Genomic DNA, 16434 nt, shown 5'->3' with positions numbered 1-16434 from the left:
CCCAGATTTTAAGACATAATTCATTGCCAAAGGAAAAAGCTTTGTCTTATTGATATTTTCCATTTTCTTTACAGAAGGACTATACACAGTTGAGTAGCATCATACAAAAATGTATAACCTCAAACAAAAGTTTTTTAAAGGCAAATATTGATAGAGACACAGTTTTGTACAGATGATATTGCACCACATTACTTATAACTATCAATATAAACATACACCATACACAAATGTAAAATATGCATTAGCTGAGATCAGGAGGAAATTCATTTTCTCTATGGAAAAACAGTAGTGTTTAAATATTGAAAAAAGGCAATTAAAAAAAGACAGAAACAAGTAAATCTCCTGCAAAAAAAGAAGTGAATATTAATTGCAAAAAGGTGTTGGTTTCAGTGGAATCTGTGTATGATTTGCTATGCCAGAAAATTATCAGTGCAGAAAGCTAAATTCAATTCATCCTCATGGGCTCAACATGCACATGCAGTTTTTATTAACTGCAATTTAAAAAAATATTTGTATTTAATAAATTCAAAAATGAATGGTACTGCTTAATTACATTTCCAATACACTCATGGGAAGTTTTGCTTCCATGGAAGCAAATCCTTAATCCAGAAGTATCTCTAGTCTGCCAAGAGTGGTCTTGAGACACTTGCACTGTATGCAAAGGGAGATGATTGATTGATTGATTGATTGATTGATGGACAGACAGACAGATGATAGATATAAAGACAGACAGATAGACAAATATTATGTGGCTGCTCTAATCTTACCTATAGTTTACAAGAAAAGGTAACAATTATGTTCAGTTCAATTTGTACACTATATAATTTTGCCAATGGTACAAATTCCGAAAAGACTTGTTGAGGGCGGTTGGAGGCTTAAACCTTTTAAAGCATCACAATATAAATGTAGCAACCGCAATATCACTTAGACCTACAGTGTTCCCTCGTTTTTCGCGGGGGATGCGTTCTGAGACCGCCCGCGAAAGTCGAATTTCCGCGAAGTAGAGATGCGGAAGTAAATACACTATTTTTGGCTATGAACAGTATCACAAGCCTTCCCTTAACACTTTAAACCCCTAAATTATAATTTCCCATTCCCTTAGCAACCATTGCTCACCATGTTTATTTATTAAAGTTTATTAAAAAAAATATTTATTAAAGGCAGATGAAAGTTTGGCGATGACATATGACATCATTGGGCAGGAAAAACCGTGGTATAAGGGAAAAACCTGCAAAGTATTTTTTAATTAATATTTTTGAAAAACCGTGGTATAGACTTTTCGCGAAGTTCGAACCCGCGAAAATCGAGGGAACACTGTATATACCGCTTCATAGAACTTTACAGCCCTCTCTAAGCAGTTTACAGAGTCAGCATATTGCTCCCAAGAATCTATGTCACCATTTTACCAACCTCGGAAGGGTGGAAAACTCAGTCAACCTTGAGCGGGTCAGGATCGAAGGAATTGAACTCCTGACAGAGTTAGCCTGCAATAGTATATTCTAACCACTGTACCACCACAACTGCAGTAATATAAATTACATTGCTGTTTCTAAAAATGATTTTATCCAAAGACACAGAAATAAATTAGTTCTTAAACAAGTCTACATTTAATGTACGCACTAATCTTTTTTACCATAATTATGGAAGGGCTGTGTAACATACTCCATGAATGTGTCAAGGCCATATTTATGCCTGACAATTGGAAGGATGTTAGCAGTATCAAGACAAGAGCATAAGTAAAAACCACAGAATCGGAATTCTGCCATACACCTTTCTAGACAACAGGTTCAGTAAGCTATAAATGTAATAAATAAATAAATATAGCATTAGACTGACTTATTATTTTTACCTTTATTACATGGCTATTTGACAGGAAACAAGAAGTGAACAGTGAACAAAATTTGGAAAGCGCTGTGTTTTTATACCAGGCAGGGAGTGTGCAGATCTCACTATAGTAAACAAAAATACCTAATTTAAAAGGTAAATGCAATAATGTGTTTCATTTTATTGATTTAGAGAAAGCATATGACAAAGTAGGTTTAGGTTTAAATTATAGAATATTTTGCATTATATTGAGTTGATGTTTGTTAAATATGGTAAGTGCAATATGACAGATGTAAGTGTATATGTAAATAAATGGAATATTTAGCAAAAGTTTCAGTAATGGAGTAAAATAAAAATCTCTGAAGGTCCCTTGGCTATTTATGGAAAATGTATAAAGAATCTCATATAGTAGATTGTAAAAATGTGTTAGTTAGAAATGTAAATGCATACACACACAAATGTTAACTGAGAAGTCTCATGTTGGAAATAATATAAAATAGATAAGTTTTTTCCCCCTGTCCCTTTGAGTCCATGTTGTTTCCTGGTGACTGCCTTTACAAATCCCTGCAGTTTTTTGGCAAGATTTTGCAACTATCTCCTTTCTAGGGCTGTGAGAGAGTGACTGGCCCAAAGCCTGACTTCATGCAGCTGACAGGATTAGAACTCATGGTCTCTAGATTTTTAACCTTGTGACTTAGTGTGGATCTGGAAGTAATCCATGAACAAGAGATCAAGATTATTGTGTTTGACAGGAAAAGTGAAGTGAGTAACTGCAAGTTATATATAATTGGCAAAAAGAGACTTGTCAAATCACCACAGCTAATAACAAATTGTCCATTTCTGAGCTCTGTGATAAAAGTTGCTCAAAAAAAGGCTACTGTGTATGGATTTGTCACAACACATACATACACACACATACCACACTATGACAACACAGAAGCATCCTATTAATAAGAAAATTAATAAGATTAGGCAACCAGCAGAATTTATATAATGAGCCTTGATCATATTAAGGCATTTCATATATTTCACTACATGTCTTCATTAACAAAATAATATAGGCTGCACATTACAATTACAAGGCTCACAACTGTAATCCTGGTAACAACTTACTGTCAAAAGCAAAGCAGGAAATATGGAACTATTAAATCTTAAAGGATCAAGGTCTTATAAAGAGGACAGCATATATAATATCCAGATATTTAGTGGAAAGGTTTTTAGATTAATATGTTAAATTCAGGTTCCCATCTTCAGCTTTCCTATCCTCTATTAGTGTTAGGTAAATAGATCTTCTCTACTTTATTTCAAGCCCTCCCACATTTTTCTTCACAGTACTTAATTTTCATTCATGTGAGTATGTATTTCTTTTTCTCATCTATATTCTCCCCGTTTCTTTCCATTTCAGATGGATTTTGGATAATTGGAACATTTAATTCCTTGAATGTTAACATACTAACTAGTAATCAAGAGCTTTATTTCCCAATCATAAAACAATACCGAAGAGCAATATAAAAATTCATCTGAGATCAATTTAATCAAGTATATAGAAGAAAATGTGTAGTTGAATTATTGCTCCATTAAAAATGCATAGTTCTAACAAACTATAATCTAAAAATATTCTGTAGTTTGGATATACTTAAAAGGTAATATACTAATATATGTTTCTTAAGCTGCCATCATAACACAGGAAGCCTATTCTATATTAATTTAAAAATGGTGTAGAATACACCTGGGAGAGAAAGGAAAGGAAAGATTTGAAAAGTAAGTGTATTAGTAAAGGAATGCAATTGAGTTGGGAAATGATTACCACATTCTAATGCATTAACATTTTTATATGCTGAAATATAAAAGTAAACACATAATGGAGTAGAAGTTTGAACATCATCCTCAAAACTGAGAGACGTTAAGAGCTTTGTAAAAGAAAATGTGAAGTATTCAATATCTGGATTCTTTTTCACCTTTTATGGAACATGGTAATGTTTATTCTTAATAGTTAAGATTGCATTTGGTTAAGATTAAATGTAAATGGCCTCAATTTAAATTTAGGAACAGGTTGATTGCTAACAGATCAACTATAAAACTAAGGAAGAATAAAAAACAGTGAAGTATTATGCGTCTTTTATATATGATATCTTTTGTGTTTGTATATACACACACTTATGTAAATTGTAATTGATGTGGTAGATCTCAAATAATCATCAAACTCCAATGTCATTCCAGAATACCTTTTTCTGATTCAAAACATCTGCTTTTAATGAAGTCTTTTCTTTCTCTTCATAGTTTATCATTAAAATAAATATTTTCCCTTGAGCTGAAATCTCAGGCTGCCTCACTTCTTTAACAGAATTCTTGGTCGCACATAATAAATAATTACATTTCCAGCCACTTCCACTTCACCCAGTATTCTCTCTCTCTCAAAATATTTGTAGGTAAATTCTGAAATTTTTGGGGAGACCGATGGGTAGGTCAGCCTCTGCCTAGTGAATGTGTAGGGAGTGGTAGTAAGCATGTGAATGTTTGCTTTCTAAATGTTTAGCCTTTAAAAAAAATTAAATTAATTATTTCTATTAATTGGATTTAGAATTGTTTTATATATTGTATATTTTTTATTGAAATGTTGTAAGCCGCCCCGAGTCAAAGTAATAAATAATTAATTAATTAATTAATATGCCAGGTGGAGAAGGGCATTGGTTCTTACCACATACACCCTTTTTCTGAGGATCAAAGGAAGATGGATTACTCTACCCCATATCTCTATGGATTGGGTTGAATTTTTGAGGATCCGCCTCCCTGATAACGTTTCCTCAGTCGACAAGCCTGAAGTGGATGGTACAAGCTCCTAGCAGAACCCATTAACTGTAGTCATCAAATCCTGAGAAGCCTGCAGAAATATGAAACAACAAATCCCCCAGCGGCCAGCCAAAACCAGACCTAAGGGTGGGTCTGGATTCTTCCTTCGATCCTCAGAAAAAGGGCGTATCAGGTTAAGAACCAACACCCCTTTTCCCTCTCATCGAAAAAAGAGTCCAGGATGGGACTTACCACAGGTAAGGAGTTCAGTAGGGCAAATACTTAATCCTGGCTCCTCGGCTCCTCATGCACCTGCTGCAGCACTCGCTGATCGAATGCTGCGTCAGCAAATGCAAACGAGTCTGTGCGGTAGTGACGGATGAAGGGAGAAACCAACATCCGTGTTGCCACCCAACAAATCTCCTCAATAGTAGCCTGTGTAGTCCAGGCAGCTGTGGTAGCTGCACTCCTAGTTGAGTGCACTGTCACATCCTCAGGCACAGGAAGAGGTTGTGACTGATATGCTTGAGTGATGCATGACCAAAGCCATCTTCCGACCAGTGTTTCCTCTAATTTTTTTTTTGGGGGGGGGGGGGCGGAAAAGTATAGTGTCTGAGCGGCAGTCCCTTTGGGACTGGGCGGCACAGAAATAATAAATAAATAAATAAACAAACAAACAAACAAACAAATAAAAAACCCACCCTGTTTTGCCTCAGAGAATTTCAAAATAAAATACTGTACTGTGTGTCTATAACAGTGAGCTCATAATAGGGCAACTCTATCAATATCAAAATGCCACTTAAATAGTTGAGCTAGTTTCAAACTAGATTTTGATTTTCTTTCTCTCTTCCTTACTCCCATTCTTTTTCTTTCTCTTTTCCTTCCTCTCTTTTTTCTATCTGTTTCTCTCTCTTCCTCTCTTCCTCTCTCTCTCCTTCCCTCTCACTCTTTCCCTCTCGGCTTCTGGGCAGGTTTGGGAAACTCTGAGTTGATGATGATTTTTAAGTGCGCCATGGCTCACTGCTCAGCTTAGAGGGAACTATGCTCCCGACCGTGGAAGGCAAAATCTTGAAGCCAAGTGATGAAGGACAAAAAGACACAAACAAGGCCTCCGTCTTCCTGAGAGGGGCGGTTCTGCGGATGTAGATGGAAAGAGCCCTCCACGCGTCCAAGGTATGCCACTTAATTTCCAACTCATGGCATGGGTCCAGACAGAAATTGGGTAAAATCAACTCCTGGGCACAATGGAATATGGAATTGACCTTGGACCGGAACACAGGATCCAGCCGCAGAACCACCCGTTCACATGGAAGACGCAAAGGCCCTTGCGAGTTGACAATGCCGCCAGTTCTGAGATTCGTCTCACAGACGTGATGGCCACCAATGCCATCTTCTACGATAAACATTGGAAGCAAACCTCCTGCAAGGGTTCAAACAGAGGCTTGGTCCCAAACTGCAACTCTCCCCCCACAGTAGTGGGACTACTGCCCCGGCCTTAAATGTTGAATAGTGTGGCCAATGATCTGCTGGATCAGCAGAAGGCCGCAATTAATTATCACTGCATGGTGACTGAGGGTAATCTTCAAACCAGTATAAAGATCCAGTGTCATCAATTAGTAGCTGGCTGCCCAGGGGGGAGGGGACACTGCCAAGTGGGCAACGGGGTCCAAAGAGACGAAAGAAGGACTAATAAGCATGCACTTTCAAATCTGCCCTTGATGTCAGATAGCAACTGATGGCCGCGTGGGAGGTTTGAAGAAACAAAATGGCAGCCACGGCTCAGAAAAACGGGCTGAAGGGCCTCTTGGTCTTAAAATGGTGTCCATATGCAAAGATTAAGGCAGCATCAAACTTAAAGCCTCTGCTGATTCCAAAATGGAAAAAAAACCCACCAAAATGGCGGCAACATGCAAAAACAGCAAGCTAATGGCTATTAGAAACAAAATGGTGTTCGTGCCAAAACAGTACAGGCAGCAAAGTTCCAGGAGACACCTGCAAAGTGCTTCCAAGCCAGAAAGTCTCACTGGAGATGGATTGTCTTGCTGGAAAAACATTAGCAAGAGCCGCAATAACAATTCAAAAGGACAAACCCTCTTGCAGATGGAACTATCATAGTATCCCTGAAGGGAATGGTTGCTGAAACAGTGGTGGCACAAACAGCAAGAGCCAACCTTGTCAGGCAGATGGCTCTGAGCCTCAAGCAGAGGGGAACCGTTAATAGCCCTGCTCCCTCGCGCACTCCCCGCAGCCAGACAAAGAAAGAAGATAATGAGAACAGCCCGCTCGGGCGCTTGAAGGCTCCGCGAGACGGGCACTCACATACAATCCGAATTCAATCAAGGAAGCAAAAATAATTCAATGTTCCAGTATAGGTAAAAGGGAAAATAAAATTCAGGGAAAGTCCAGGATGGAGCAAATGCAATTGAAACAACCCAAAGCTCACAGGAGCTGAAGGAAAAACCGTCCATGAGCTGCGGACTGAGTTGAACAACTGAGGAAACATCATCAAGGAGGCGGATGCTCAGAAAATTCAACCCAGGCCATAGAACATATCCTGGACTCTTCCTTCGATGTGAGAGAAAACTGGATCCTTACTGCTGAGACACTAATGAAACAAGGACCATATGTCAATTCGTGGTGGCTGAAGTGGATGGAAGATGAAAGTGCAGCTGTACACCAGGGAGAGTGGGTGATGCACTCCATTTACTCCGTAAAATCATCTGGGATTGATCACAATTTAGCAGAAACAAAACCTGACATATTTTGGTTGTTTCAGGTTTGGGATGAAAGAAAATCTGAATCAACCACAACATATGAAGTTTTAGTTTTGGCTAAAGCAAGCTTAACGAGAAACAGTTCAGCAGGACTTTTAAACTGCAGTAATTTGTTTTGACTTTGAAGCATACCCTTAGCTTTTTCTAACATTTAATTGAAATTGTCCTTCCTCTGACCTAAATTCATTTGTCAAGCTCGGTATTATGGAATGATAAAGAGCAGCTCTGACCTTCTTCTAGGTGACATCCTTTCAGATGCTTGAAAAGCATTATATGGCCCCTGTCCTTTCTTCTCTTCTCCCAGATAAACATTCCTAGTTGTTTCAAACCAACTTTTGCTTTTCTAAAGATCACTTTAAGAATCCTTATTACCAGTACATCCATTCTCCATGATAATTTATTTTTTTAATCTCTTTAGGATTGCAAGTGTGTTTATATGCCTTTTGTTTGCTTTTATTTTCTTAGGGTTTTCTATTCTACGTTGTTTTTATTTCTGTGTTCCATTTTCAATTATTTTGGTGATTGCTGTATGTAGCACACAGAAGCAAGGGCTGTTGTCGGGGTTCTTTTCTTGTGCCTCTTAACCTGTAATGAAAGCTTACATTTGACATTGCGATTTGAAAAATAGGTGCCTTTCAGCATATCTTTAAATATTACCATATAGATGAGCACCTGCTTAGTGGGATTTGGGATCTAGCTCAGTCCCTTTACCAAAATATTTCTACTGCGGAAAGGTATTGAGCAGAATGTTATTAAACAATTACTTTTATATTTGTTGTTTTGTTGTTCTGATAGTGTTGCACTTGATTTGACTTTCTAAGTTTTTTATTTTCTTATTGGCAAAGAAGATAAAATGCAAGTAAAATAAAGCCTAAACTAAAATATATTTTCTTTCAATATGCTAACTTTACAAAACTAGAACTGTTTTTCAGTAACACACCATGAACATGTAATCTCTGTGGGTAATCAGAAGCGGTAAAATCCAGTAACAACTGTATCGCCTGCTATTTTTACACATTTCAAACAGCCCTGAGACTGCAAGGAGCTACAGTGATATTACATATGCATGCATACAAATCTTCCTCATCTTTCAGAACATCTGCTTTGGAAACTTAAAGCAACATAGAATATTATAGAAGTTAAAAATAGATCTAATATGAACTGACCTACCACATTTTCACTAACAACTTATAGAGGACTTGTAATAATTAATGCTGGGGAATTACTATTCCAATCTGCCCATGTTTTCTAGCCCTTATGAAATCATTGTGAGGATCTGAAGGAAGGTGTTATCATTACCTCGGTGGAGAAGACTGTCACTTTCCCAACGCTAGAGCATATGCATGTAGACAGTCCTAGAATCAGTCTCAAGTATGTCCAAATAAAGGAGAAATCAACTTCCTAAAATCCAGTCAGAGCCTAAGCTTTGAATTATAGTGGTGCTTAAAAGTTTGTGGACCTTTTTGTATTTTCAATATTTCTGGATAAATATAGCATAAAATAAGTCCTAAAATTAGAGAGAACTCAGTTTAAACAAATGACTCCAAAACATTATATCTTGATTACTGATTTATTGAAAGAAATGAGCCTATGCTACATTTGTGAGTGGCGGCATACAAATCTAATAATGCAGCAATAACTAGAACTAAATGTTTCCACTAACCATTGATCAGCCCTGCATATTGGTTACAGCAGTGTTTCCCAACTTTGGCAACTTGAAGCTATTTGGACTTCAACTCCCAGAATTCCCCAGCCAGCATTCGCTGGCTGGGGAATTCTGGGAGTTGAAGTCCAAATAGCTTCAAGTTGCCAAGGTTGGGAAACACTGGGTTAGAGAACAACTCAGGAATGTTGGTGGGCTTCCTCAGAAGTAGTTCCTTCCGCAACACTTCTGTAGGGTTAAGGTCAGGACTTTGACTTGGCCATTCCAAAAATATTACTTTTCTTCTGCTTTTAACCATTCTACAATGATACACCTTGTGTGGGTTTCAATATAGTAATGAATATACTCAACAAACAAGAACGGAGAAAAGAAGAAAAGTCAAGATGAACCAGCAGACTGGTATTAGTGTAAAGAGATTTTGTACAAGATATAAACTTGTTTCAACAGTTATGATTTGGCAAATTCAGTTACAAGTGTAGCATGCCATGTCATGTGGCATTTCTTGTTTTGATTTTTTAGAGAAAAATTAAGAGGACATAGTGGAATTTTTTGAAAACAGAAAGGAAATAGGATAGCCTGATCGTTCCAGTATGAATTAACTACATGGCGACAATGAATGCAACCTCAACGGAGGGAATTATTAACCTCTGTATCAAGAATGCAATCCACCATAATAGTCAACAGAAACTAATTTCCCAGCATTGCTGAATTGCATTTATTCGAACAATACTGCATATTGTCTTTCTCTGTGGGTTTTCTGTCACATTAATCATAACTTCCTGATTATCTGATCTTATAGAAACAACCATCGTGACTCAATGGACAGACATTGGGTTTCAACATGGAACATTTTAGTTAGTAATTATATTCTATTGTGAATTATTTCACTGGATGGCTTTGGTCTCAGTGAAGAAAGGTGCGATACAAATGCAGCAAATACAAGAATCCAGCTTATTAACTACACATTTAGAAAACTACATTTTTTGATCAACAGCAGTAAAAACTGATGAAGACACTAATTACATACAGTAGTCTGTCTCAAGTCACTTTTGTCATCTGCTTGTACTGTTCAGAAGCAAACGACAATGATCAAACAACTGGGCAGAAACACTTCTCCTGATTAGCCTTAGCAGATGCTGAAACAAACAAAGCCTGTGCAAAAAAAAAAGGTTTTAAAAAGTTGCGAGACAGCATAAATGGCATTGACAATAAAGCATGACAGAAAATGCAATTTGCAAGCGATACACCAAAAAAAAAACCACAGAGGAGATTTTACAGCTGCAACTGCTCCAAAACACCCCAACTCAAAAACAATACTGGAGACTAGTTCTAAATATGTCTGATGAAAGGCTGCTGGAATAACAACAATTCAATTAATCTCTGATTTCTGAGTCTCCCTTTATATTGGTAAGGAATCTCAACCTAATATGGCTGGATGAAACAGAATGAACTCCTTTATAAAAGTGTATGTAGTTCTTTAGGCCAGACTTTTGTGTCCTTTTATTATAAGGCAACTAGGAGTTTGAAAAGTCAAAATATTTTACACAATCCTAAGAAAATATTTTTTCAAGAAACAAAATGAAAGTCAAGGTTATATTAATAAAGAAGGCAAATTGAATAAATCCATTTACTAAATATTTTGAGAAATGTTTTCACTTAGACCAGTGGTTCTCAACCTTTCTAATGTTAATAAAGCTCCTCATGTTGTGGTGATCCCCAACCATAAGTCTAGGGCCAATTCTCCCAACAGAGCTTTAAGTTGATTGGCAGGAAGGTGAGAGGGACACCCCCACTGTAAACGCCTGATTGGTCGGATTGTAAAAATATACGTTCCAAGGCGCCAGAATAGAAGCTTTAGTTCCTAACACCATGGGAAATTTGTCTTTTTTCATGGTCTTAGGCAATCCCTGTGAAACGGTCATTCGACCCCCAAAGGGGTCCCGACCCACAGGTTGAGAGCCACTGACTTAGACCAAACTAAATGGGCTCTTTTATGGCTGCCCCAGAGATTGTTGAGTGTGAGTCTCTTCTTGTGAGGTTGGACTCAGGGGTCCAGTTGGGCTTGTTGCTGACGTACCTTCCACCCAGCTGCGTTACAACAGCCCTGCCTCAGATCGACCTAGAGGCAATAGCTGAGATGGCGGTGGAGTTCCCCAGTTTGATGGTAAATTCACTCGGCAAATCCTCGGAGGTGGATCAAGAGTTTGTGGTTCCATGACAACCATGGACTGACCCAAGTAGTTTAGGGTCCGACCCATGGGGGAGGGACATGATCTGAATTTAAGGGGTGATGGCGAACCTTTTTTTTTTTTGCTCAGGTGCTTAAAGAGCATGCACGCAATAGCATGCATATGTGCCCACACCCATAATGCAATGCCCTCCCCCCATGCATGCATGCACACGCACCAAAGCTGCCCCCCCCCCCCGCATATACGCAGGGCTCACTGAAACTTCGGGACTTCCAGTAGGCCCACATTGGGCCACCTTTTGCCCTCGCCATCATGGGTATGCGGATGGCGAAAAACGGACCCAACAGACCTATTGGAAGTTCAGAAACAAATCTCTGGTAGGCCAGTTGGGTCAGTTTTTCGCTATCCACAGTCTCCGGAGGCTTTCCTGAAACCTGAGGAAGGGGAAAATGACTTCCCTCGCACCCTCCAGAAGACCAAAAATCAGCTGGCCAAGGCGCACAGGCGTGCTGGAGCTGACAGAGAACAAGCCTCTGCGTGCCATGTGTGGCACATGTGCCATAGGCTCGCCATCACGGATATAGACCTTTCTCCGCTTTCATGGTCAGATCATTTCCTGCTGTGGTCCAACTACCACCGCCGGGAGTTGGAGCCAATTAAGTGGTTCCACCCCAGACACCTAATGGTCCCTGAAGGGTTCCAGGAGGAACATGGGGAGATACCCGACTCCCTTATACACAATCTGGCCAAATCCCTGGTGATTGCCTGGAATAGGGCAGTATTGGGGGCACTGGATCAGATTGTGCCTTGCAACCTTTCCATGGCAATGGATCCAGGAAACCTCCCTGGTTTACCGAGGATTTCCAGGAGATGAAGCGCCAGAAGAGATATCTAGAGCAGTGTTTCCCAGCCTTGGCAACTTGAAGAGATCTGGACTTCAACTCCCAGAATTCCCCAGCCAGCATTTGCTGGCTGGGGAATTCTGGGAGTTGAAGTCCAGATCTCTTCAAGTTGCCAAGGTTGGGAAACACTGATCTAGAGCGACGCTGAAGGACCAGTAACTCTGAATTTGATCTAACACTTTTAAGAGCCTTTATTAGGTCTTATTTAGTGGTTATACCTGCAGCAAAACATTTGTATTTTTCCACAATGTATCGCATCCATTGAGTCATGCCCAGCCACCCTATTTATTTCCTCCTTGATGTGGAGGGAGTGGAGGAGCCCTTACAAGGTAGAGCTGAGGAATTTGTGCAGTTCTTGTCAGATAAAGTCACTCAGATTCGGACAGATCTGGACTCTGGGCAATTTTGACCGAGTTAACAGGGACAGGTCTTAGTCCTGTTTTCGTATGGGATGAGTTTAAGCCTGTGATTCCTGAGGAAACTGACAAGGCAGTAGGAGCAATGAGTACCTCCACTTTTATTATCCCCCTCAGACACGTGTTCGCAATTTGGGCGTCCTCCTGGACTCACAGCTTAAATTAGAACGTCTAACAGCTGTAGCCAGGGGAACCTTTGTAAAGGTTCACCTGATACACCAATTGTGACAGCGGTACAAGCTGTCGTGGGAGCACATAGGTACACCCACATTACACCAATCCTCTGCGAGCTGTACTGGCTTCCGGTCAGTCTCTGGACGCATTTCAAGGTGTTAGTTTTTACATTTAAAGCTCTATATTGCTTAGGGCCAGGTTATCTTCGGGACGGCCTCCTACTATATAGCTCCCAATGACCGGTAAGATCCCACAGAGTCAGGCTCCTTCAGGTTCCGTCAACTAAACAATGTCGACTGGCGGGCCCAGAGGGGAGGGCCTTCTCTGTCACTGCCCCGACCCTCTGGAATTCATTGCCCCTGAGATCTGGACTACCCCTACCCTATTGGCCTTTTGCAAAGCAGTGAAGATCTGGCTCTTCCTAAAGGCCTGGGGCTGTTGATCTCACCATTATATCCTTATAAGATCCAACCAGAAATGAATGAGGTATATGTTTCTTAATTGTTTTTAATAGATGCTTTTGATGGTTTCGATATTTACAATGTTTTCATCTTTGTCGTCAATGGCTTACTGAATGAATGAATGAATGAATGAATGAATGAATGAATGAATGAATGAATGAATGAATGAATGAACGAACGAACCTTGGCAATTTTAAGATGTATGGACCTTTCTATCTGGGGAGTTCTGAGGATTGAAGTCCATGCATTTAAAGTTGCCAAGTTGAGAAACACTGATTTAGTAATTCAAAGATACAAACCAAAGCACCAATAGTTAACATAATTATTTGAAGAAAATTTTAGGATTTTTGGTTTTTTGGATGAGACAGTTACTTTCATATGTATACACAATAATATAAATAATTATAACTAGCAGTAGATCTATTATCTCAAGTACAGCAGAATTTCAGCATGAAGAACAATTACACAAAACAAATCCAAAGTTATCTTAACATATTTGTCTGGTTGGAAGTTCAGCACAAAGTAATAATCATTGCTATATCATACAGTTCTTTAAAAGAGTGTCTTTAGGATAGAAGATTTCTAATAAATATACAGGTGTTAATTTTCATATTATTAACAGTAAAGGTTTTCTCCCTTTTAACGTCTACCGCTATTTTATAGTATTTTCAAACAATAACTATATCAATATTGGCCATTAAAATACTAGACACAAATCTACTAATTAGAGTTGAAATTCTCTAGGCAATGTGTTAATGCTGTAATCACAGTTGTCTTTTAAAAAAAAAATAGGGCAAAGCTATAAAAACTGCAAGCATACATTAACAAATTAAAATCCATCAGTAATTTCACAGGGCTTACATTCAGTTTATAGGAAAACTTAGATCATTCCTAAAATCAAAAATGCAATTGTTAATTCATAAAACATTATTAATATTACTATTAAGAATTGCTGCATTTGATATATAAATATTGTATTGAATGCTACAGAACGGCAACAATCTGATTTAGTGATTAAAACATAGCTTTTTTTACATTTGAGAAAATACAGCTCCCATCTTAGTCTAGTTCATTTGTACATCTGTTCACACAGTACCAGTAAACAACACTTTTACAAGTTGATGCTATCATGAGAATTTAACATTAAAAGAAAATGAGTATCAAAGGAAGCATTTTGGAATGAATTGTTATCCCCAAAACTTTTGGACATTTCTCATTAAGCAGATTTCCAAGCAAATTTGATATATGAATACTATACTGAATGCTACAGAATGATAACAATCTGATTTAGTGATTAAACATAGTTTTGTTACATTTGACAGAATACAGCTCCTATCTTAGGCTAGTTCATTTGTACATCTGTTCACACAGTACAAGTAAACAACACTTTTACAAGTTGATGCTATCATGAGAATTTAACATTAAAAGAAAATGAGTATCAAAGGAAACATTTTGGAATGAATTGTTATCCCCAAAACTTTTAGACATTTCTCATTAAGCAGATTTCCAAGCAAATTTCAAAATATGGTAGCATTTAAGAAGCTTTTAAAGTTTTTTTTCCAGATACTATCTCTAAAATCCCTTGATGGACATCTGGTACCTAGAAGGGGTAGAATCATTTACTTCTAACATTAGCTGCAGCAGTTTTTTGTTGATTTGTTGATACTATTTAACCCACAATCATCTCTCCATAAAATCAAGTAGGGCTCTAAAAATGAGCTTGTTAATCCACCGAGAAACTAAATTGATGCAAGATTTCTTACTCTAGGTAGAAGCTGGCTTTTGACCACTTCTTAAGTCAGGTAGGAATAATGCTATCAAAGCAACAGTGCTTTCCAATATGTAATATTATGTAAAGTTAATATATTTTCATTTCTATTTTTAATATAGAACCCTGCTTTCTATGAATTAACTTTGCTATTCTTTCATCCATCCATCCATTCATTCATGCAATTTCTATGCTACCCAACTCCCTAAGGACTCTAAGGAATACAGCAAATATATAAAACATTAATAATAGTACTAAAACCTCTGAAAACAGTTTAAAAACAATTTACGATATAACAATTAAACCTCTGCATACCGTTCATGGCTGGATCTTGCTGGATATCACCATAGGATCAACGGCCACGGGTCTGTTGGAAAAGCCAGGTCTTTACTGCTTTCCAGAAGGTCAATGGGGTGAGGGTAGTCCAGACCTCAGGAGGTAACTGGTTCCAGAGAGCCAGGGCAGCCACAGAGAAGGCCCTCCCCTGCAGACCCGCTAGCCAGCACTGTTAGCTGATGGGATCCGGAGAAAACCAACCCTATGGGCCCTTACTGGTCACTGGTAAATAAATTTGATTTTTTGAATTTTGTAGAATTAAACATTAAAGTACCGTATTTTTCTGAGTATAAGACACACCGGAGTATAAGACACACCTTAGATTTTGGGGAGGAAACTAGGGAAAAATAATCTGCCTACCAGGCATTAATTTGGCTTCTCCTTATTCTGGTCAGCTTCAGCACATTAGTTTGCTGATTTTGAGCACGTGTGGTTGGAGATAAAAAACAGTTTCTAAAACACTTCACTTCAGAGAGAGGCACAATGAGAAAATCAGGCAAAGGGAAGATCGCTTTGCTAGCAAAACACAGAAGATCGCTTCACTCGTTAGCACCTGGTTAGGCTGAAAAAAAGGCAGAAGATCGCTTGCTAGCAAAGCACAGAAGATCATCTTCACTACAGCTGAAAAAAGACTTCTAAAGCCCAAAGGTCCAGCTTTTCGGAGAGGGGAGGCATACAAGTCTAATATATTATTATTATTATTATTATTATTATTATTATTATTATTATTATTATTATTATTATTAATTGTGGGAGGGAACAAGGGTGAAAAAACAGGCAAAGGGAAGATAGCTTAGCTAGCAAAGCAGGGAAGATCACTTCACTCTTTAGCACCTGGTTAGGACTGGAAAAAAGCTTAATAAAAGCTACATTCGGAGTATAAGACACACCCAAATTTTCAGCCTCTTGGGGGCAGAGATAATAATAATAACCTTTAAAGCTCTACATGGCATTGGACCAGATTACCTCCGGAACCGCCTGCTACCGCACGAATCCCAGCGGCCGATAAGGTCCCACAGAGTTGGCCTTCTCTGGGTCCCGTTGACTAAACAATGTCGTTTGGCAGGCCCCAGGGGAAGAGTCTTCTCTGTGGCGGCCCCGGCCCTCTGGAACCAACTCCCCCCAGAGATTAGAACT

The 16434-nt window shown here is 38.7% G+C and overlaps 1 protein-coding gene across 13 annotated transcripts in view; it reads right to left on the bottom strand.

Annotated features, from left to right (window-relative positions):
• The window catches only part of UIMC1 (ubiquitin interaction motif containing 1), a 107354-nt gene that overhangs the window by 74171 nt on the left and 16749 nt on the right, over positions 1 to 16434 (bottom strand). Inside the window, exon 2 of one of the 13 annotated variants that reach the window (XM_070738946.1) lies at positions 15277 to 15328. The exons of the other annotated variants lie outside the window; for them this stretch is intronic. The gene's annotated coding sequence lies outside the window, so the exon portion shown is untranslated. The remainder of the gene's footprint in view (positions 1 to 15276; positions 15329 to 16434) is intronic. 13 annotated transcript variants of the gene reach the window in all.

This window comes from Erythrolamprus reginae, chromosome 2 (assembly GCF_031021105.1).
Source record: "Erythrolamprus reginae isolate rEryReg1 chromosome 2, rEryReg1.hap1, whole genome shotgun sequence".
Lineage (NCBI taxonomy): Eukaryota > Metazoa > Chordata > Lepidosauria > Squamata > Dipsadidae > Erythrolamprus > Erythrolamprus reginae.
The sequence above is the reverse complement of the archived record's forward strand: the minus strand, read 5'-3'. Positions and strand labels throughout refer to the sequence as shown.